This window comes from Mytilus galloprovincialis, chromosome 8 (genome assembly GCF_965363235.1).
Source record: "Mytilus galloprovincialis chromosome 8, xbMytGall1.hap1.1, whole genome shotgun sequence".
NCBI lineage: Eukaryota > Metazoa > Mollusca > Bivalvia > Mytilida > Mytilidae > Mytilus > Mytilus galloprovincialis.
In genome coordinates this window covers 23,873,510-23,899,316 of record NC_134845.1, presented here as the reverse complement: position 1 = coordinate 23,899,316, position 25,807 = coordinate 23,873,510, and the positions used below count along the sequence as shown (strand labels likewise).

Sequence of the window (25,807 nt, the reverse complement as noted above, 5' to 3'; positions counted from 1 at the left end):
GTGATAATCGAATAGTATACGCTCTTTCCCTATTATTTATACCACATCAATGGAATCGTGGTAGCGTGCTCGCCTCGGTGTGGTTTCTATCATCGTATAGATCAAACAAAATACTTCATTTCGTTTTGAAAACAAAATCAGGAATGTCATATATGTGACAAGCATAACGCAGCCATAGCTTGATAATTTTACCTACAATTCTTTACTTTTACAAACTGTGACTTGGATGGAGAGTTGTTTCATTGGCACTCATACCCCATCTTCATATATCTATTAATATATTGACAAAAAATCAAAATACGCTATCTCTTTGGCCAAACTACGCGATACATATCAAACTAAGTCTTATATTATGTTACATACAACAGACTGACCCGCTTGTACTTAATTCGTATGGAACTGGGATTTAAAAGGGAGAGTACTGGCATAGTAATGCTTTTATATTTTGATAACTGAATGCATGTTACTTTAATATGTCAACACACAATAATTCCAACTTTGTCCTAATAAGCAGCTTAAATTGATTTTTGTATTAAACTTTACTCCAAAATTATCTAATGTCAGAATGATATTATTAGAAAAAAAAAAATATTACGGAAAATGTTGTAAAAAGATTTATTATAGATTACGCTGAATAACTATGATTTCCCAGTTGGCTTCAGTGTCATTTTCAGCATGAAAAGATCGAATATATTAAAAGCAACTTTTGCACATGCTCTAAATTAAAATTACAAAATGATATTTATTTTCAATTTCCGTTTCTCCGTTTTGTCTGGATGTTAATGTCACAATATGTTTAGTACGAAAACGTCAGAAAAAAATTCTTCTCATTTCTGCTGATACAACTCTGTCAATTTATTTACTTTACCACACGCTTATTTCAAGCAATCATTATTAATAAAAACAAAACCAAGAAGTTATATTTTAGTGAACGGAAACAACCATAATGTCTGTATCATTTAGTTTCATGTAGAGAGTTGTCTCATTGACAAACATACCACCTGTTATAACTATAATGTATATCACCATATTTTCTTTTAAAAAATACAAGCAAACCATAACCGTATAGGTAGATATAAAAGCTCAAACATTAAAGAATCGTAAAATCCAACGGTCCAATTCATGACAGTAGAAAATAAAATGACAGGATGAATATTACGAAGAAAGAAGCGAAAGAAACCAAAGGGAAATTTGAAACTTTTAGTCGGAAACAAACTGACAATGTCCTGATGATTTAAACGCAAATACGGTATACAAAGTTCAACTAAGAATCTAAACCGTCAAAAACGAACTATACCAAAAAAAAACGGGGGATATCTTACATACTCCGGAGGAGTAAGCAGATTCTGTTGCACATGACGAACCCGTCATGTATAAGACCTTCAATTAATTGCTAGCACTATTACACCTGTAAAATTCTATATTCCCCGAATCTATTCAAAATGCAAAAATTTATATAGCATGAATTGCATAAGATCGGTCACTAATTTCAAATTCGCTAAGAAGGCATGAAAAAAATATATAAACTGAAAGGGCTTTGATGAAGAGTTGGATTGTATACTTTTTACTTTTTTATTCCCACATTAGGACTACCCAACAAGACACCCCATGTGTATATGTTTCAAAATATGATCTGTCATTTATTGTGGCAAGGTTGTTTGGGGTTTTTTTTCATATTGTATTGGTTTCAAAATAGCGTCTATTGCATTGAGTAATATGTTTTGTAAAAGTTAAGCACGAATACAGGGACCAGCTGCAAAAATAATTAAATGTTTAAGTCAATAAAATACCGGAAAATTTATAAATTACACCTATGGTTAGTTTTGTTGTGACAACAAATTGGATTTTAATTTCCGTTAAATATTGATGACTATTATGATTTAAATTTGAGATAATGCTCACAAGAGAATATTTTAAAAATCATTATAATTTCACTAGATTGATAGTTAATTATACGGTACATGTGCTTCCAATAAATTTTGCATATTAATTGGTTTGTAATCCAAGAATAAACAAGCCTACTCAGTATAGATGTAAGTGAACCTTAATATAAAAAAGAAAATGTGGTATGATTGCCAATGAGACAACTATCCACAAAAGACCAAATGGCACAGACATTAACAACTATAGGCCTTCAACAATGAGCAAAGCCCATACCGCATAGTCAGCTATAAAATGCCCCGATAAGACGATATAAAACAATTCAAACGAGAAAACTAACGGCCTTTTTTATGTCCAAAAAAATGAACGAAAAAAATATGTAACACATAAACAAACGACAACCACTGAATTACAGGCTCCTGACTTGGACCAGGCACATACATAAACAATGTGGCGGGGTTAAACATGTTAGCGGGATCCCAAACCCTCCCCTAACCTGGGACAGTGGTATAACAGTACAACATAAGAACGAACTATAAAACGTTATGTCTTTATATAGGGTCGGGGTGATAAATTATTTATAACTCCCAAATCAGTTGTAGATCTGGTTTTATTTTACTTTTAAAATTCATTTCTTATTTCTAATACTCATAGTCATATAAGTTTATAACGCTTAGACATGACACCTTCTTTAAATCTTCCGGTTGATACACGATTTGCTCTTGGCTACAGCTTATGTAGGTTTCTCTTGTATATACCTACATCTTCGGTTTTTCTAAATCTTTAGACCCGACCGTTCTTTTCTGAAGGTAATCCGATCAATCGCTTAGAACGTAGAAAGATCGACCTTTTATTCACTTTTTGTATTTCAAATAGATCGAGTGTTATTTAAAATTTGCATTGTGAATTGTTTAGCACATATCTATTCCTATGTATTGCATGATATTTTGGTGCTTGACTTCAAGCAGAACAATTGATATGATATTCAGGACAATGACATTTAAATTCTTCTATTCTTTCAGTTCGTCAAGACGATTTTGTCCAGATATCCATTTGTAATCATGAAAATTCTGTGTTATCCTGTGATTCGTTAAATGAAGAGCTGTCTGCTGAATATTACTTCATTGACTTACTCGAAATTTTATCTCATTGTTTGACTCTGAATTTAACCCCATTATCTTTTTTTTTAATATTACCTCATTGACTTACTGTGAATATTTCCCCATTGACTAACTCTGAATATTGCCTCATTGTTTTACTCTATATATTACATCATTGACTTACTCTGAACGTTTCTTCATTGACTTACTCTGAATATTACCTCATTGTTTTACTCTGAATATAACTTTGTTGACTAACTCTGAATATTAACCCATTATATTCCTTTGAATATTACTTCGTTGACTTACTCTGAATATTATCAAACCCATTATTTCTACTCTAAATAGTATTTCTAGTGTTTTACTCTAAATAGTAAATATAACCCTATAGTTTTATTTAGAGTAAAACAATGGGGTTATATTTACCTTAATTTGCACAATTTATCTATAACACAATTTAGAAATCTTAACAAAGCCACAAAAAAATAGTGTATTATTTTTATTTGTGTGTTTTCTAGCTTTGAATAATTGGTATTTGTTAGTTTTTAAAGCTTACTGTTGTGTGAAATGTTTATGGTAATTAACTTAATCGTTTATATATAGAAACCATGCCTTTCTGACAGCTGTTTGACAACATGAAATATGACATTTTCTTCTAATAAATATTTTAATTATGCAAATGATGACCATATGAAAAACGTGGCATTCAATCTGCAGAACTTTGTACTTTTCATTAGCAATGAAAAATTACTATCTCAAATAACAGGGTAATATATCATTTTCAATACCATTATTGAATTTTCTTGTTTGAGCGTGTATTTTGACATATTTTTAACTAAACTAATTTTAATGAGTTTTTAAAACGTTAAAAGCATTAGTACCATGGCTTTATTTCATAGTCAGGATATTCCCCCAGTGTTTTGTATTGATTTGCAATCAATCTGTGAAATATATCTCCCCTTCGTCATTTATGCCTTTCATTAGCATTTACTTGATTGGAAACGCCACTTTAAACGTTAAATAAGAAAATAATGTCCACGTAACTCGATCTCGCGTGCAACGTCCTGGTTTGCAAACTAGGATTTCAACATTAGAATAAACACAGGAATGAACATGTGAGGTTTCCGAAACACTAATTAAGTTTTAAAAGGTTATACATCAACCCGGATCGGAAATTATCTTGCAATTTTCTCCAAAAAACCATTACAGTTGATAACTGTATTCACCAGAGTAGGACCAAATATCTTTTGACAATAAAACCAAATAACATTTATGTAGAAACATGCTTGATTGATTGGAATAGTAATCTTTTGGGAACGGATCTGTTATAGAGCTTTAGTTGTGGTGGAGCGCTGCCTTGCATGCAAGCATACCTTTATTTAGAATTGTGTGTAAATACTTTTTTCTTTTAAGCAGTAATTGAAAATTTTCTATCCTACCTGACGAATCAATAATTTTATCAGATTTAATTGTTTTTTCAATAAACTATTTGATGTTCGTGTTTCTCTGTTCATAATAGCAGTATAAACGACAAGTTTGAAGATGTCTAGAGTCATACGTGCCGGAACAAATCCTGCTGAAATTTCTTATCTTTGCATTAGAATCCCTAGACCGACCTTTTCAGAGATATAAAGAAGTAATATCAGTAGTTTCTATGGATCCAATATATTCATTGATGTAGTAAAAGGTTGTCAATTGATTTCCGACATTTCAAATCAAAGGATAATACTATACCAGGTAATTCAGCACTTGAGAAACCTTATGGCCATTGTCTTATTATAAAACGTCCAGATTAGCTTTATTTAACCTTTCTATTAGGTTTAAATTGACGCATATGTTATGACTAATCATTATAACAATCATTATGTCTATTTGTAATTGAATTCTATAACTTCATCAAAACACCAGAACAACTGAGAAATTCTAGATAAAATTGAACGCAAGATTTTCATAAAAATAAATTCTGGTACAAATCAGGAGAAGTTTCAAATCCGATTGTGATCAATCTTTTTGCAGTGTCATATTATGTAATTGTAACCGTAGGCTAAACATTATGCAAGTTAAGGGATTGCGTTCGGTGAAAACGTTCTGTTAACTCTGTTGTTGTGAAGATTTTAAGTTGTCAGTTGTGATTGATATTGTAGTTCCAAATAGAATATTTAACCTAATATCAAAGAGGGCTGCATTTGTGTTTGGCTTTTAAAATGTTTAGCCTGGTATCATTTAAGCTTGGCTTTAACGATGTTAAACCTAGTATCAAAGAGGGTAACCTTTGTGTTTGGCTGATGTTTAAACTAGTATCAAGGAGAATAGCATGTGTGTAAGGCTTTAGTAATGTTTAAACTAGTATCAAAGACATTTCTGTTTGGCTTTAACAATATTGACTTTGGAAAAAATAAACTGTAAGCAAAACCAACAGAAATCAAATCGAAGCTGACAATAAATGTCTTTTAATAAGAAATTATTGATGTCTTGTCAGATTTCAAGACCATTTTAAGCAGTCTACGATGCAATAAGCGTCTCAAACAATGTGTTTTCTTTAATAACAATAAAGGTATCAAATGGAATGTTTGGCTTCCGTGATGCTCGAGAGAGGTCATAATATTTTTAATTCAAAACCTGATCCTACAGACATTGAAGAGATGAGTAAACCAAAAAGGACGTCAAACTGGCCAAATCCGGACATTTCGATATTCTATTTAAAGTGAGTCCTTTGCAGAATTCTCATATATTCTAATTTCTATGTTTACATAAACCATTACTACGCAATACTTTTAACAGTCTGATTAATGATGTAGATCATTTGTTTACACTTCTATAAATCGACTCAACAAGAATAAATTTACATGTTGTTGAATAATATTACGTTTGTGCATATACATTTTGCTTAAAATTCCAGAAATTTTTCACAGACAATTCATTTCTGCCATAGACCAGACTGATATATAGAAAACTTGATATTTAAAGGGTACTCAAAGATCAAAAGTAAATTGAAAAGTCTTAAAATAAAATTAGCTAGATTTTATTCAAGCCGCGGACCATACTTTAACAATGCTACTTCATTTGATGAAAAATTGAGAAAATTAGTCGATTCAAATATCATTTTATAATGCTTCGTATTATTTATTGGTAGAATCATTGGATTTGATGTGTTACATAATAATGATTATTGACTGTTATAAAACGAATATGATTCAAGATGAAGTTTTTATTAGTAATCTGAAATGTTTGTATCGTTCCCTTGGTACAGTCATATTGGCTGTTATTTCCGTTTTAATCTGTCCAGTTCTGAATATTGGTTCGTTTTTGTCTGATTGAATAGGGTTATCATGATAATACGTTATAAATCTTTTGAAGAAAAAATTCAAACTGTTCTTTCATCTTTCTTCCGTGAGTTTTAAAAAGAGATGCGGGTGTTGACAAATAAAATTGACAGAGAAAGCTAAATGTTTGCTTTTGATTGATTGGTTGAAAACAGTGTGTTATATATCAGGATAAGTTACTTGTTTATACAGCGATATTCGTTTAATATATCGCTGGGTTTTATTTAACAAACTTATGATTTAAAAAATGATATTCTTAAAAGCAATACGTGTGATAAAAAGAACACTATTTGAGGTCACAATATTAAGTCCTTTATTTCAAGATGTTTCAAGTTGATGCATGCATGAACATTATATTTCGACAAACCACAAAGAACTATTTTTGTTAACCATTTCTCATACAGAGACAACCCTTACATCTGAAAAAAAAGAGAGGTTTTGGTAAAATCTTCTGTTCATCAAACTAAATATACAATTCAAACAAGTAATTTGAAATAAACAACATATTAATTATTATTAAAAAAAAATCCCAAGCATGTGTTGTACGATTCCCGTCCTACAGTTAATGGATATTAGCATAATTTTATTGACTTCAGTTGAAAATTAAGAATTTTTGTTCCTTTCGACCTGATGAAAACGAAAGCTGAAATGTACATTTTTAAACATGTCGTTGGTTTTTTTTTTAGCTTTCTTCTGACCTTCTTGATTTTAATGACCATTGTGAAGAGATAGTATTATTATTCTTCTGAAACGTCTTAATGGAGATTAACCCAGTTCTTAAAACATCCAGCTTGACAGACTTATACCATTGTCATTATTTAACTTAAAGTCAGATTATTCATCGTTGGCTTTGTCACGAATTCAAAATTAATGTTAAAAACATTTCAAGAAAACAAAAACAAATAATTACATTTTTCTACTACCCAAACGTACTCGATCTAAGGACTCACTTGTTACCAAAAAAAGTTTTAGATCATTCATTGTCAAATTTCTGTTTTATTCACCAAATAATAAGGATTTCCAAATATGATAAACGTGAATATCTTGCTATTTCTTAGAAAGGTGCAGTGGTATAATATTCATCAATTGAATTTTGAATTATATAGATTAAACTCTCTTTCAAATACTGTAAAAATACTAGTAACCTATTTAAGATTTCGTCTGTATCAACCTTTAATTAAGTTAAGGGACCAAGCAAATGCGCTAACATGAAGGCTACCATTATTTTGTACTTGTTCTATTCTAGTACATTTCTATAAAGACTTCTGATCCAATAAAAGGAATAAATAGGTCAACTTTCTTTTTTATGATCTGATAAATCTTATTTCCTCAAGCATCTATATATATATAATGCTTATTCAAAATTACTTAGGTCACATCACATTACGCTTCATACTTCTTCCCTTTTAAATTTTCTCAAAATAGAATATCAAATGAAGTGATCTGATATTTTTCATTTTTTTTTATGAATTAAAACAACAAGTATGCCAGTACTAATACTAAAATCAATAGACGTTCATAAATTGACAGCACAAAACAGTCACGTAAACCTTGATGATCGTACCGTCGTCGTCAATCCTAACGTTACTTTGGTATCGCTGTTTTCAAAATCAGTTTCGAAGTTTATTGTAGAAGCACAAGTCAGCGGACTAATAATGTGCTTTATCGATTAGCAAAGCAAACAAGACAAGCATGTTATCTGTCAGTATACATACATTTTCTGTTTATAAAAATTATTGCACACAAAATGGTTTCTAAAAGAAAAACAAAATATTGACCGTTAGTTTTCTTTCAAGAGAACATTCTGTCTCTCACTAGAAAAAATAAGATGTTTACATATTTCATCTGAAAATTGTCCATAGAATTATACCATTTTCCTGAGATTATAGTAAAAGGGATAAGGCAATGAGAAAATGTCTGAATGAGTTCCTCAAACTTTCCTCTGTCAAACTAAGATGAGATTTATGAAGTCATATTTGTTTGATATACCGATGATGCTATATAGCAAATTGTGGGCATATGATTCATATATTAACTAACACTTGCATGAACTGCTATAAAGTATATACATGTAGCTAAACAAAAATCCATATTTTTTTTTAACATTTCCAGTCGTAACTTATCTGTCTTCCTTCAATATTAACATGGATCAGAAGAACTGCAGAACAATAATTACTCATTTGTGAAAGCTGCACAGTGTCTTATAGCTGTTTACATCCTCGTTTTTGGTCTCTTGTGGGTAGCTGTCACATTGGCAATCATACAACATCTCTTTGTTTTCATATAAGTCATAAGTGTCTGTTGGTGAATACATATATGAAAAGTTATAGTCGAGAACACCGGCTGCACAAAAATGATAGTTTCCGTTCAAGCGATCTAGGTAATTATTTCAACAAAACGATTATGACTGTGTGACTTCAAACATATCCTCTTTTGTGTAACAGGAATATAAACGTACAGCTTCTTAATTCTAAATACAACTTCTGTCTTGTTGTTATTTCTGTGTGGAGTTAACTGGTCAATTCTAAGCACTAATGACAAGTTTGAAAATATATTATATCAATATCACTTAATGTATAAAAACATGGTATAGAACTTGGAAATACACAGACAACTATGCCTCGCTTCGGGTAAATTATATGATTGTTTATGTTGATCACAGTAGTACACTATCTGCAAAAACTGAGGGATTATATAATAGTACTCAAGCTATGGAATCGACCACTCGTATGTAATAAAATAGGCATATAAACAGTAATAAAACAGAAAAATCACATTCACAGTTATCGATGTTTGGAACTTTGCAATAATAAAACGCTCCTAAAATAGTATATAGGTTTTAAAATGTAAACACGTGCATGCTTTACCATGTTGAAATACACGTAGGCTATAAGATAATACAATAGTGGAATATATTGAATTATTTATCAAAGACATGGTTTATTCATTGAGCATTTACCAAAACATTTTGAATCGTTTTTCGTATGATACGGTCAGATGAATTGTGATTTCATTTGAAATTTAAGTACTCTTTAACTGAATTTGTTAACACTAATGGCCTTTCAATAATTGATTTAGAATCGATACTTCATTCCATGATTTAACATCTTTCAATTGCTATTCACTGATAATAAAAAATGCATCAGCTGCCCATAAAAGTATCACGGAACCTTCTTCTGATGTATTCATATACGACTTAGATATAGATGATCATAATAGAACTGTTGAACGTCCAGTGGCAAGTCATATGCAATATTTTGGATGAAAACATTTGAAATGTGTCAAAGAGTCAATAACCCGACCAAATATCAAGCAGAAATCAGTCTTCAACACTGCGAGAAAATACCGCTCCTGGAGGCGGGCGTCAGCTGGCCCCTCAACACAAACGATACTAGTCAACACGTAGTCATTTTTTCTAAGGTACTAGTACACAAGTTTAAAGAAAACCCTATCACATTACCTAACTTATTCTGACTCTGCACCAATCAGTCTTTGTTCTTACCCCTGAATGCCACTTGATTCGCGGAGGGCAGCTAAAAAGTCTTTGGTTTGAAACCGACGTAGCGGAGGGCAGCTAAGAAGTCTTTGGTTTGAAACCGACGTAGCGGAGGGCAGCTAAGAAGTCTTTGGTTTGAAACCGACGGTAAGCTCTGGAACTATAGAGATGAGCACGCTATACCACGATATCAGTGAGGCGTTTATTAGACAGTGATCTATTAAACAAAACGTTATGTTTTGATTATTAAAAACAGTCTTACAAATAAGCCAATTTGAAACACAAGTTGTGCAGTGATCACAAAATTTCGCTATCACAAGTATTTAGTGATTTGCAAATATACCTATCTAATTTTTGAAATACTATTGAAAATAGTAAGATAATAATCATATGCTCAAGAGGAAAATAAGATAGAGTTCTTTCTAGAAATCATGAAAACAAAATAATATAAGAACCTGGATTTGTAACACCCTTTGGATTCGACCTGTAGCCATTGGTATTCCTTTTTGTAGTGCTATATGTAATTCTAGGTTTCACGTTTCATATAATATATCATAGTTTAGAATAATAATCAGAATTTATGAATATCGCCAGTAATCGTCGGTGACTCCTTTTTGTCTACTGAGAATTCGGTGTTGGTGTCAATCGTCTATCATGCTGAATTATTCACAGAAGTCTAGACTCGTGCCGATCTAGCATTTACAATATGGTGTAGTCTATAAGTCATATTTTAAAACAGTTCGGGGACTTATAGAGATAGATATTCGGTTGACTTCTGTTGTGTTGCTTTTTCATTGACGTAATCTTCATGAGACAAAACTTAAAAAATGTGGTAGCATTGCCAATGAAACTATTATCAACCATAGACCAAAGGAGAAGGAAATGAACAAGTTTGGGTATATATAATACTTCCATGATCTCATTAAGAAGTAACAAACTATAGTATTATGCAGGTCAGGCAAGAGAAAAAAATAACTTTTCGTTTTTAATATTAATAATTGCAAAAGTTGTAATGGCAGCATCAATCTATTTTCTAGCCTGACATTAAAAAAAAATTGTTATGGCAGTTTTATTTTGTATTCCTAAAATTTCAATAAATTTGAAATGTGACATTTCTCTGAGGACCAGAATCCTTTATGAGCCTCAGTCAATTAGTGTCCGTCGGTGGTCAGTTTATTGACGTTTCCGTTTATCATTGTAACAAAATGGAAAATTCTAAATTTGTCACTTTGTTCATCAATTAATACTAATGAGACTTTTGTGGATTGGGAAACGTATCCGATTCCGATTTTATTATCCTGAATATGGATTTATTAGGGATTACAAAACCAACCTAATTCAGCAATATTAGATCGGGGAACCAGTTAATTTAACACAAAGACCACAAAATGGAGCGATTGCCTCAACTAAACTATGCTTATAAGATTATACAAAAGATCAAGCTTTCCTATATATTTTTTTCATTTTTCCTGTTTTTATGACATAAGAAGAAATTTGAATTCGTAATAGACATCATAAATATAAAGTGAAATCCTCCGGTAAGTTATGCAACCAAGAAAACGATTCTCTACTAGCTGTTTAAAGACACAATGTGAATCTGAAATTATGAATTTTGAGATTTTCTTATACAACATCATTCTTTAAAAATGCTAGCATTTTTTTTTAATCTCTTTGCAGTTTGAATCTAAATAACTAAAAACAGTGAATACAAGTATATTGAATTATAAAATACATTAATTTTTATGACTTTTACCCGTTTCTTTCATGTCATTTTTACTTAACTATCTTCATCAACTTTGTTTATTACCGTTTTAGTCTAACTATTAACAATTTGTAGGATTTATTCAACTAAATGTATAACATGTGTGTATTTTAAAAGCAATCATTATTTTAATTTAACTGATCAACTTTCTTCAGTGACAGTAAAAAGGATAGTGACACGGTAGACCAACAACTAGATGTTCCATCATTAAAGCTATAATCAGCCAATATAATTAGCGTAAGAAAAAACAGTAACTGTCGTTTGAACACACTTTTAACAAGAGACCGGATTACTTATTTATTACATTGTGTCTCGTAATGGAAAACCAGAAATAAACAGCGATAAACACAATGTTATTGGCATGAATGTGGCAGAGTTTACTACGAGGTTCCTCAATTTGTTCAGTGGTGAATCAAGTGAAAATAATAAAAACATTTTAAATGAACTAAAACATAGGACATAAGATCAAAACTTACAGCGTCATGAAGGTAGTGTTGTAATCTTGCTGCGTTTAGCAACCCAGTGTAATGTTTATGGATTTTTTTTTCACTGCTCTTTAATTTGTCATTGGTTAGACAATTTTCAACAGTTTTGAATCGAGTGAAACTTATGCGCATTATATAAACGAAACGTTCATAAGGATCTGACTGTGACATTAAAAATTGAAAGAAGTAAGAAATCAGTTTTTAATGTCTTTGACACAGTCATCCGCGCCCTAATAATGTTGTTTTCTTTAAAAAAAAAAAATAGAACAACGGACGGGAATTATTAGATTTAGCAAGATTATACAATTACAATGTATGATGATAAAACATTAAACTTCCTTATTCTTAAGCTTGTTCACATAAATGTATCAAATCTACTTAGTGGTACAAATCTTTAATCTCATTGCGATTACATTTTTTGTAAATCTAAATAGGGTATTGATTCCGCGAGCAGTTTACTTATTTACTTTATGGTTTCTTCTTATTAAAAAAAATCAATTGCTTGTTCAGACAAACTATCTGATGAATTATTTGACATATATATTTTCTTTTCATTCGTCTTTGTTAAGAAAACTAGTTATATGATCAATTACAATGATAAATACAAAATACGCACGGTTCATCGTTATCATTAATTTATCTCAAATTCCTAAAGGAATTTTAAGAAATGAGAAATCGATTAATATCTCCCTTTGACAGTCTTGGATACATAAAATACATTAGGCTTAATAGTTACTTAAAGAGTTTCGTTATTTTCCAATCGTATGTAATGACTTCTTTCAGTTTTTTTAATGTCTGTTTAGGTACATCATTTGCATAAGAGAGTTATTCACACTTTTAAAGTCTTCATTTCAATAACTAAATTACGCGACGAACTAGACTCAATGTGTGTACACCGTTTTGAAGCAAGGATTTTTATAGTAAGACTGTAAAATCCTTGATTGTAGTAAGTGAGCTACAAAATATTTTTAAGCAGATAATTCGAGTCCTGTTTTAAGTAATATATGAGATATATTAAGCAACAAAAACAATATTTGACCAAACTTTTGAATTGCAATGAAGGTTAAGAAGATAGTACGATACTTAATATACAAGATATTTTAGCAACAATCAAAAACTGTAAGTCAGAGATGACAGACATCACACCACAAAGACCTTAAATAAAAGAACAAAAACAAACAGTAAAATAGCAACAGAACTAGAGAAACATTTAAATTAAGTAACTTTAACCCGATCTCAATTTTTTTACAAACTCAGTGTTATTAGATTAATAATTTCATCATTGCCTCATAAAAACTGCATTTCAAATACTTCGAATTTATCAAGTAATAAAACTGTTTTCGAATAAATACAAAACAGAACACAAGAAAATCAGGAAAATGTCGCCAAAGAAAATTGTATCATCTTTTGAAGAAGAAAGCTTAAATTTCCATTACATATTTTAGAATTTGACAACTAACTTATAATTAAAACATATATATATTTCCTCAAACTGGAAGTCCAATTAACAAACAAGATTTGATTGTAACAGAAGAGTTGAGCGACCCTTTGAGTTTAACGTTCTTGAGCATTTTATTTATGTGCCATCCTCCACTGGAAAAGTCATTTCCAGCTTCACAGTTTACTTGTCAATACAATTGAATTCTATTGATAGGACATTGGTCTGACAGTCAATACGATGGTATTTACGGAGAAAACCTGGTTGCTATAATTTATTTGATGTACGTCTCCAGTACGTTAGGCTATAACGCATTATCATTAACTGAATATTGAAGAGCTGTTTCGGATTTTATTTTTAGCTTTTACATAGACAGCTATTTCGGGCTGACTTGTATGATTTGAATAGTATGGTTTTATATAAATGATTACCGATAATAAATTTTATATCAATATATGGTTTTTTTTCACAAATCACATTCCATTATATACATCAAAACAACAATAAAATCTCATAAAACAAAAATCAATACCGTTTATTCAATATTTATCAACATTTTACCAGCGTATAGTTCTACCGTGTAAAGTGCAGGACGTCTCTTCATTAAGTTTCTCATAAATGGAAGCATCTTTAAATGATTATTGTGACGTCATAACCTCGTGACAATGTCGCACCTGAGATGTTAATTTCAGAATCAATTTTTCAGTTTTTCAGATTGAACCATATGTTGATTGTCAATTCATTTGTCGGTCGTTGCTGATGATGGAAGTCTTGTCTACTAATCAAGCCTAGAAGGACTATGAAATGACATTGTTAAAACTTGTGTGTGGGACAAAGACTCTTCCAATACGTAACTAATAGAGACACGTGCCTTGGATATTCTATTTCTAAAGGTACGTTTTATTTTTCGTTTTAATATCTTGTCGATAATTGATGTGAGCTCTGTTTTAGTTGATAATATTATTTATACCCAAGTGAAATCTATTTTAATCTTTCTAATTAAAACAGATTTTTTAAATCTGTAGTTAAAATCTGTAGTTTCGCCTATGAATGTAGAAATTCAGACGACTTAGTTCTTAAAATTATATTACCTTTATCGTGATCTTTGATTGGCAATTGTTAGGTTTACAGAAAATTTCAGTAGCAAATCTAAACACATCTTTAGCTTTGATTATATAATTTTGATTTTTTATAGTAGAATCTATTTCATGGAGAGTTCCAATTTTTGTATTTAAGTAACTTTTCACAGTGCACCAGTATTTTAAATGTTAGGTTTGAGAAACAGAAGTTTTGATTAAATTTGATTTATAGTAGAATCTAGTTCATGGAAACGATAACAAAAGATATTTTTTATACGTTATTTCTTCTGTGCACCAGTAATGTTAGATGTTGGGTTTGAGAAATAGAAGAATGATGTTGTTTAAGAATAATCCATCTTGTAATTCGACAGTACGTTACTCTGTCATAATCACATTTTATACAAATCCAATCGATCAATTTCTTCAAGTAATCAGTTTTTATAAATAATCATATGGATACAATACAAGATTACGGTGCCGAGTGTCTGATGCACTTTGCATCGATACATGTAAAGAATTATGCCCAGTTATATGTATATGTAAGTGTTTGTAACCGAAATTGGTCATAAAAGGTTTGTCTGTTTTTTTTTTGGTTTATTTTTTTGTCTGGGCTTTTTCAAAGTTCCCATGAAAATTTGCTGTTTTTTTCAAATCTTTGTGAAAAAGTCACTTTACTTTCTTTTTAATCTAAAAATAATTATCAGTGAGACAAGCATGTTTCAAAAACCAATATCACTTATCTATTATATTTTTTGTTAATTGCATTTGTATAAGAAATTGATTTGGTGAATTAAAATAGTATCCAACTTAAAAACTCCGAGTTTCTTTTCTTATATGCATATCACATTCTAAGTATATTGTAGTATTAACCTCTGTCGCATTAAAAATGAATCGGGGATTGATATACACGTGTATGAAAACGTCATTAAAGCACACAATCTAACCAGATTTATTTTTCTTTAAATACAGATTTATGCCATATTGAAATCACTTGACCTATTCACACGAAGACCATGCTGATAAATGATTTCAAGCGTAAATATTTCTTTCAATGCAAATTTATGTATACAGTGGGGCACATTTTTATTGTATTCCTGTATTTGCATGTGATCTTCAGTATTTGTTTTAATGCGCATGTTATAATCGTTATGAATCTTTATTTGTTTTACATGAACATGTATCCAGTTGCCTTAGATAAGCAGATAAGATCCTAATTTAAAACCCGTGTTTCATTATGACTAATTCAGTTCCAGGACTATATTTGCCTTTGAGTAGATGAAAAATCAGTAATTGAACATTTTATCAACGTCTAAAGCAAACAATGTTAAATTTACATAAAGGCTAATTAACGTTCGACAGTTAAGCTTGTTTATTCTTGTGTCAACTTACCGAAGGTGTCCTGATATTAACCAATCAAGATGCATTTTGACATTTAGTACGGAATATGTTTCCGACATGCAGATGTTGCATCCGATCCAAAATGTCAGACCCCACGACTTTTATTGGAAATTCTGATTTTAGAACATTAACACTCCTAAAACGGTTATGTTTAAAATTCATTTTTTTTATATTTATCCGACAGTTTCAAATAAGGAATATTACGAATGGTTTCCATAGTCACGAAACATGTATGAAGTCATAAAGTTTTCACAGGACAATTAAGAAAAAAAAACATTATTTCATTTAGTTTAAGGTTCAATGTACGACCAAGTATAGAAGATGGCTGATATGAATTTACGTACATTCTGTTTTCTACGAGCTATTGAACTAGAAGACATATATGTATTTACAATCGGTTCGGCTTCGGAGTTTGTGACAGTGATGATCTGAACAACAATGTGGACCGTAAGAGGAGTGGAGTAATGTATATTTGTAAAATTAAACTTTGGAAGAAAATGTTCCTCTAGATTGATATATCCGCTTATGACCTTTTTCTTTTTTCTTGTTTTCTTTTTTTTTCCATGGCGTTGTCAAATTGGTGATTTGTATCTTCGCTTCTCTTTTACAAGAAATATATTACGTCCAGATATGAGAAAAACTCTGAAATTCATCATTAAAGTTGTATTGTAGTTCTTCGTCTTGAAGACAAGCTGAATGTCAAATTATCAATATAGACATTTAAATTTATTGCGGTAAATGAGATGTGAGATATACCAATGGGACGTTCAAACTCATAAGTCGAAAAAAAACTGACAAAGCCAGGGCACAAATGAGCCAAACCAACAGACAGACGGTACATAAAACACAAAGAAACCCAAAGACTGAGTAACACGAACCCCATCAAAACTAAGGGTGATCACAGGCGAAAGGGTGAGTAGATCTTGCTTGACATGTGGCACCCGTCGAGTTATCCGATCTTTTTTTTTTTATCTAAACAAACAATTAAAAACATATGAAATAATGTCGAATAAATTATAGGAAAAAAAGAATAAGGAAGATACAGTTTTATTGCTGCTATTTATATAAAAATCCATTCGGTATATTTGATTACAAGCCTTGTCATAGTTATATCATTTATTTTTAATCCAATACAATCGAATAATTGTACCGCAACGCGACATGTATACTGAAAACAATTAAACGGAAATAGTAACAATTAACTTTGCTGTCGTTTTTGAAATTTAATTCCTCTTATGTTATACTGAATTCAGAAAATCAGCCTGCAATTTAACGATAAAGTTTTGACAACTGTTGCGAGTCTTAATTATCCCTACTAATCTTGTATAGAACTGCACAAAGATAAATGGGGAAATCGATGCTGTAACTATAAAACAAATGCTATAAATTCATGCAATCTAACTAACTCGGTTATTTTCTAATCAAAACGACAACATTACTCGTCATAAATTCTTTTTAATGATACAGGATACCAATATTCATATTGAATATTCATCCGAGGGGATGCACTCGTTTTTATTGCGTTGATACATTTATGATTCAGAAGTAGCAAATAAAAATTTGGCGCTTTTTAATCAAACAAATTTAAACAAAGAAATACTTGGCATGAGTAAAGTTTTATCTTGTCCAGTACTATAGAAAAACTTTCACATAACATTTCATTGCATATAAGACAATAACCGTCACTGGAGTTTAACCAATCGAACCCCCTATCATATTTAACCTGTGTACACGCTTTGGTAACCATGTAGGCTCAAGTTTCAAAATATTCTATAGAAACCCCAGATAAACAAAATAATGGTGCTCTGAAATACCCACGACATATGTTTATGACACAGAAAATGTTTTACTGCAATAAAATGTAGGATTAATTACCTACAACTGTCAAATTTATGGGAATATTTTTTTCGACTTATTTTCGAATACAACCTGATTTGGTGGTATTACACCTTGAAAGCCTTCATGTATTAGGGAATTTCAAACATTGCATGATAAGTTGATTTCAATATATCTCCCCACGAAATCGGTTTTCCCACAACAGTTGAAGCGCTTATGACAAATAGTGACAATAAACCTTTATTTTGTCAAACCTTCCTAGAAATAAAAAAAAAAACCACACATGTGACATTTAAGAGTTTTAGCTAGTCTGATTTTATTTGTTAGATGATTAATTGCATATTATGCATCATATGTTATATATGTAAATCCTGCTTTAAAATTATCTTAAGGTTGAATCGAGTATGGCAACTGAAACACAAACAAAGGTTGATTCCAGTACTGAAACTGTAAAACGTTCCGGATATCTTGAATGGGACGAATATTTCATGGCACTATGCTTTGTTTCAGCGCAAAGAAGTAAAGATCCGATAACTCAGGTAATAGCAAAGTACCAAAGTAAAAATATTAGAATCAGTATATGTTTTGAGTTCAAATAATACAAAAAATATAAAGGAATTCTTAGAAAATTTAATTATATAAACGACCACACTACATTTTAAATTAACTTTAAAATTTTTAAATGATAAGGTTTTTCTACCTCAGGAATAGATTACCTTATCTGTATTTTTGGAACTTTTATGAAATTTTAGTCCTCAATGCTCTTCAAATTCGTACTTTATTTGCCTTTTTCTAACATTTTCGAGTGTCACTAATAAGACTTTTGTAGACATGACGCACGTCTTGCGCAAATTAAAAAAAAATCGATCCTGGTATCTATGCTAAATTTATTTATAGGAAGAAGAAATATCTGGTTGTCGTTCTTAGAATCCAAAGAGAGCTCAAGGCTTCAAATTTATTTCATAAAATTTCAAACAATGGAATCATCAATTTACATTAGAAAGACATTAATTATTTCTGTAAGTCTTTAGACTTTCAACAAATATACTTGATATTGATAAAACTACTTGTCGCTAAATAAATATCACTCTAATGCATATACGCACTGGGTTTAAAGTGATATCCGTAACTACAATAGCTAACGTTGGTTCTGGTCAAGATTTCTTTTGTAAATTCTGTAATCAGTAAATGTATGTATTATTCTTCGGTATATCTTGTCTTTTTAACGTATAAATAAGTCTGGAACTGAAATATAAACTTAAGGAGTTGAAATTTTGAAATTCAACAGCTAAATTGAGCAATCAGCCGTAAAAAACCGCAATGATATGGGTAACTGTACATGTGTAGAATGATAATAGTATCCGTACCTCCTGAGTTTCCTTGGTTCTGCTTCATTTATTATATTCTCGATTTGATAAATTGAACGCCCATTTGTTTTGTAAATAAAACTGTCGTTAGTTCTTCAAAAGATAAAGAATTATCGGATACGTCAAAAATTATGACCACAATATTGTTACAAAAAATATACCACAAAAATTCCACAGTGACTGCTTATTTCTTCTTCACATTAAATCCATTGGATGTTGGATATTGGATGTGTAATGATTGATCATCCAGTTTAATGGGCATGATTGTTTATATTAGTTGTTATTGCCTTTTAACTACTTGTCAGTAACTGCGAATACTATCAGATATGTACTTAGTGTAATTTGCTGTAGGAATGTACAAATCCCTTCCCTTCATTACATAATTTTTTTAGATTAATTTTTATTTGTATCCTTCTGATGAGTTTAACCTTTTCAACTGATTGTTATAGTCTTTCTTGTTCTGTACTGTTACAACACTGTCCCGCTCACATGGTTAAATCCATCACTTTCTGTATATGCCTGTCGCAAATCAATTGAAAGTCGAAAATAAACTGACAACGCCATAGCTTAAAAGAAAAAGTAAAATAATTGTATAAAAAAACACAACACAGAAAACTAAAGACCGAGTAACACAAACCCAACCAAGGACGGGGGTGATCAAACGTGCTTTATAAGAGTAAGTCATACATATTTCTCTAAAAAGTTAACCTTTAGACTTTTCCAATAATTTTAATTGTCAATTGTGTTCCTGATAGTCGTAAATATCCGTTTTGCTGACCCTGCTTCTTCTATTCATCGCCAGTAAAGCAGTTTTTGCATCCATCATATCAAAATTTACCATAGCAAACCTTACTAAATACAAAACTTCTACAGTGTTCCTTAATTTTAGTGAGTGTTTGCTTCTTATATATCATATTTAGATCTTTTTCACGAATTGATACAGATGGACGACTTAAGAGTAATGAAAAGAATACCGACCTCATTCGCTTATGAGGGAACATGTTATATGATTGCTCGAGAGGGCATCCGGTTGTGGCTATTGATGTTATAAATTTTTCGACAAGGTTAACATAATTACTTTATGTAGCAAATGTAAACAAAATGGCAGCGACGTTCAAAGTATTTATTTTCTAATTTGAGTTCAGCGTAAAATCAAATAATACACAAATAACATTTATGTAAATGATAATAAGATATATTTGAAGTTTATTTGTTATCAGATAATAAATTTCGTGGAGTACTTTTTGGCGATAACCAAACATATATTCATACAATCGGCAAATTTAGTGTGAAAGAGATTATGAGTAGGGAAATTTAATTTATTAATTTTAAATATTATACAGGTTGGAGCTTGTATTGTGAATCAGGACAAAAGAATAGTTGGAATGGGCTACAATGGCATGCCAGATGGTTGTTCAGATAATGAGTTTCCCTGGACTAAGGATGACACAGCTGATACTAATAAACATCTTTATGGTATGCATACTTCCTATAAAGATATGAGATATTTGAATGTATATGGAAAGTTTCTTATTCTCATCTCTCCGAAAGAACGAGACAAATTGTTGATGTTTTTTTTTTTCTCCAGAAATTTTTGTTTTCAACTTTTTACTCGAACTTTTTGAAATGGATTAAATCGGCATTTTAGATTTCTATTTATTATTCGGAATAATATTCAAGGCATGAAACCTTCCTAATTATATAAAAACAAATGCGTTAGTCCTACTGATTTTATCAAGATGTACATATACTTGAATATTTTTTTTATAATAAATGTCCGTTCAAAATGCAGGCAAATAATAAAAAATAACAAAGCAGCAAAAATAATATTGGCTCAAAAGAAGTCATATATACAACGAATATGGTCAATAAGAATGGCAATAATTGTTGCTAGTTTCTAACTTAGATCATAGCAAATAGAAAATAACAGTCCAACAAGATTGACATCCTTACCATTTACTCTTATATTATTATTTATTGTCATAGATAAATACAAATTCAGAGATAAAGAATATGGGTATGATATTTTTAAACTTCGTCGAAATGATTTTCTTTTTTTTTTCTTTCAGTTTGTCATGCTGAACTCAACGCCATTGCCAACAAAATACAAGCGGATATACGAAATTGTAAACTGTTCGTGACTCTTTTTCCATGTAACGAATGTGCTAAATTGATAGTACAGTCTGGTATTAAGGAGGTGGTATATTATGATTCTAAAACACCAGGTTTAACTACAACAGACGAACAAGCCACATCTAAAATGTTCAAGCATGCCAAAATAGATGCCATGTAAGTAATTTTTGCATCAAACTAGGCTCGTGTAAAGATCGAATCACTCAGTTTTAAATAACATTTTTCCTGAATGTAAAAAAAAAGGTTGAAATTGATCAAAAATTGTATTTGCTGCAAAAAATAAAACCTTAAAAGTTTGTATCTATCAATAAGTGGTTGAATATACTACTAGACTAGTATGAATTATTTACTTACAAATAAAATCGGCTTCTAGTTAGTGTTCTCTACAACTGATATTTCATTGCTTTTAACTATTTTCCTATCTATTATCAAAGAACTTGTCATTAACTATTTAAGTATGTAAACAATTGTATATGTGTCTGCCCCAAGTCGATTTATGTAGATCAAATCATTGTAAAGTTACATCTAGAGAAAAATGGCACAACCAGTGTAAAAATGGTGATACAATATACATGTGTTATTGAAATGTTGCTTTATCCCGCAGATAAATTACCATATAATATTGGTTATGTGTGTGCTAATTTAATTAACATACACTGGTTGGTAATTGAATTCACAACTGACTTGGAATATGAACACGTATTGCTTAGTTTGCCAAGTGCTATACGAAACCTCTTGTCAAACTATTAAAAACAATTATAACAGCAATCAAAACCTAATTTTATAGTTACTATACATGTGAAACTGCTGATCTAGAGCAGTGTGCATCAGACATGCATATCAGATATTCCAAAACTTGAAAGAACTGGTAGATCAATACACTATATTAAAGTATTTACTCTTGCAATAGTATTAACACATCAGACTTTTCTTTACTGTAAGCCCTAGTAAAGCCTATTTTAACTTTAAGACATTGCAAAAACAAGTTCAATTGTTTGCGATTATAAAAAAGAATGGCCAATGTCGATAGGAAAATCGTGTTTAAGGAAGAGATAAAGTAGACTTCCTTAAAAAAAAAGGTTAGGGTGATGGTTGAGCACCTACAAATAAGGTTAAACCCACCATATTCCTGATGTACATTGTACCTGTATACAGTAAGGACCTTTAGAATAGTATTTGCCTTTGGTTCATGTCTGTCTTATGTAATTGTTGTCAATCATTTTGTTATAAGTTAGCCCTTCGTGTCATCTGAGACTGCAATTATAATGATAATTACTCACCAACCCCCTTCTGCCAGAGCTCTCTTTTAACTCATAGATAATATCAACGTTAATGTACCCTATTTTCCACTTTTATAACTACCACCTTCAACTTAAGTTTAAAGATAAATCATTACATATTGCATGCACTTACAAATTTTCCTTAACGAAACTCAAATGTATTATTGTAAATTTGAAAATAACTAATAAAAACATTTAGAGATTAAAAGAATAATAAGTTACTGACAATGGTCAAACAGATTTTGTCTGGCTTGTGTTAAATAAATAATTTTTAGATAGGTTTTATCCAATCAATTTTAAGGCCAAATCGTGTTTTTCCTATATGTACAATAACAGTCATTTTGAATGTACATTTACATGACAACAAAAAAGAAATGTGTTGCTGTCGCCGCTGATTAATCCATAAAACAATTGTGTGTGTGTGTGTTCAATGTTAATTACATAAACTTATTGAAAACGGAATTAACTATTTAGGAACCTTAACATAAATGCCCACGACACTGATCAAAGAGGAAATCCTAGTCAATCATAGATCTTTCGTTACAGTAGCAGATTCATAATTTACACAAATGTCAATAGAAACAACGGTACATTGCTAGGTCTGGAAAGTGCTCTACGAAACCTCTTGCCAAAATATGAACATCAACTATATCGATAATGAAAGCTTGATTACATATTGACTGTAAAGTTGAATACTCTAGAGGCAATGTTAATCAGATGTTGATACCACAAAACTCGAAAGATCTGTTAAAGTGCATACGCCCTCAGTTTCTTCTCTTGCGAAAGTATAAACACATCAGACTTCCCTGCACTTTTAGCCATATACATTGTAGCTAGTAAACCCCGTTTTAAACTTTGAGAGACTGAAACAACATGTATAGCTCTATTTTTATATAAATAATAAGTCAATATAGATAATAATATATAGTTAAAGGGAAAAATAAAATACACTTTCTGGAATAAAAAAACAATGATTTAAACAACAAATTCTTTTAAACAGAAATCATCATTTGTTTGCCTCGTACTGATCTTTTCAGTTCTCTTGTTGGACCACAGTCATAGGTATAAGGAATTGTTGAACACTAACAAACATGTCTAACCCCGCCATATTCTAAATGTCCCTGTCTTAAATCAAGATCATATCGTATTTTAATTTTCGTTCGCTTATGTCTGACTATCAAGTGGGATTTCGCCAATCATTTGGTACATTTTTTCACAGAATAACACAGATATGTTCCAGTTGTTGTTAACACAATCTGTCATCCCCTTCTCTCGATTCAACTTCACCGCATAAGATAGATTTCGAGACTTGTATTATCTTGAGGAACGTAACAAAAAAAGAAAATTGTGGAGCAAACACTACAACTTCTCCCGAAGCAGCATAATTGATCCTCAGTTGTTGAGGAGTTGTTTTTCTTCTCAATCAATAGCTTTTATGTAGTGCTCGTTGTTTCATTATTTTCGTATATGTGCTATGTCGTTGACAGTACTAAGTCATCTTCGATTTATGAATCGCTAGATATTATCCGCCTCTTTTTTTAATAACGTTTTCCATTGGAGGCGTCATACACCCAAATCATAGTACGTCACATCCGGATTCATATGAAATGAGGAGGGGGGAGGGGGGGGTGAAAAAAATCCCTTGTATGATACTTCTTTACAAATTCACCATGCATTTTATTTCAGAAAAAAATCGTTTTATATTTGATGTTTCTAAACAAAAGGAGTAGGTCAAGTAAGACCCCTTTTTGGCCCCAAAATATAGAGGTTTTACAAAATTGTTAAAATGTAAACTTTTAGTTATTTATTGGACAGAAGAATGCTTCTGCTACATAAATATGGGCTGTTTTTGACAATGCAGTGCACGCACATATATCGGGTACTAGCACCATTAGTTCATGCTAAATTACTGAAATCTTCACAATTCTAGCATTTTAGTTAAATTTTAGACGGCTTTCGTGTGAAACGAAAGTGGCCGCATTCGTGTTCATCCTTAATATTAAAATGTAAGTTGTATTTTATGATAATACATAACATATATAAAGGTTGAGGATGAACACGGATGCGGCCACTTTCATTTTTGACAAAAAACATCTGAAAAGTGATATTTTTCGGCATATTTGGTAGTATTTTCATATTTGAGCTTGAATCGAAGCGTTTTTAATGAGTAAATCAGTTACAATCTTTAACATGAACTAATTGCTTCAAATGAATTCGACACTTAATTTTTTAAAAAGTGTTCAAAATCTTTCGTAAGATGAACCTGAAATTTCAGGCCAAAATCGGTCCTTACCGAACCTACTCCTTTGTTGATTAAACTGAATGATTTTTTCCCCTTAAAACACTTATCATTTCTAGCACTACTGTCACGTTTTGTCATAATCAGTTTAATAAAAAAAAAGTAAGACGACATCTACAGCGATTTGAGGAAAATTTAATCGAAATACCGCCGCATGAAAATAACATATAGTGTTGACCAATAAATGCACCAATAATTTATAAGATATTCATCGCATCTGGAAAAAAGCAACAGTTGAATATAATACACAAGATGACTCTAAGATGATAAACTACAATTAGGGACAGCAGTGTCCTCTTTATAAGGTCCTTTTTGTTTATTTTATACCTCTTATTTCCTCAACATTATAATAATATAGGCTAATAAATCCCAACGTTTTGGTAAAAAATGCAAATTCACGTACATGTAAGCAATGAGATAATAAATGAGTATTTGAAGTGTTTCGGTTGATTAAAAAGTTAACTATCGACATAAACTCCATGGAAGTTTTCATTAATCTTTTTAACGTACAACTTAAATTTTTGCTGCGTTCCACAAAGGGACATCAAATGGTTTATTTATTAGACGATGGAATAATAAGAAGAAAAACTGCTCCCAGATTACAAAGCAATTATTTGTGCATTTTAATATATTATAAATTTTAAATATGTTCTAAAATAGATATGAAGTATACATAAATATTAAAAGATATAGGCATCCATGTTGATCGACAGAATCCGCTTATTCTTCCAAAGCACCTTAGACCATCTCATAATTTGCTTAGTGTTTTGTGTGGCTCCGTCATTCGATCTTGTGGTTTGTAAACTATAAGTTTTCTTTTGGCTGTTTTTAGCCATGCCAGTTTGTTTTCGAGTAACGAAGTTGATATTCATTTGGTAACTTTCAGCTCTATATTTTTGATCTATGTTTATAATTGAAAATCTTAATATT

At 30.9% G+C, this 25,807-nt stretch overlaps 2 protein-coding genes across 4 annotated transcripts in view; one reads left to right on the top strand and one right to left on the bottom strand.

The window, feature by feature from the left end:
* The window catches only part of LOC143085371 (deoxycytidylate deaminase-like), a 250,128-nt gene extending 228,674 nt beyond the window's left edge, over positions 1-21,454 (top strand). For 2 of the 3 annotated variants that reach the window (XR_012981319.1, XR_012981320.1), the window contains exons 2-4: positions 18,191-18,337; positions 20,509-20,641; positions 21,235-21,454. The gene's annotated coding sequence lies outside the window, so the exon portion shown is untranslated. Of the gene's footprint in view, positions 1-14,234; positions 14,379-18,190; positions 18,338-20,508; positions 20,642-21,234 lie in introns of those variants that run through there. The other variant, XR_012981318.1, reaches the window with a different exon arrangement.
* LOC143085370 (uncharacterized) overlaps positions 1-25,807 on the bottom strand; it is a 117,321-nt gene that overhangs the window by 47,183 nt on the left and 44,331 nt on the right. The window lies entirely within an intron of this gene.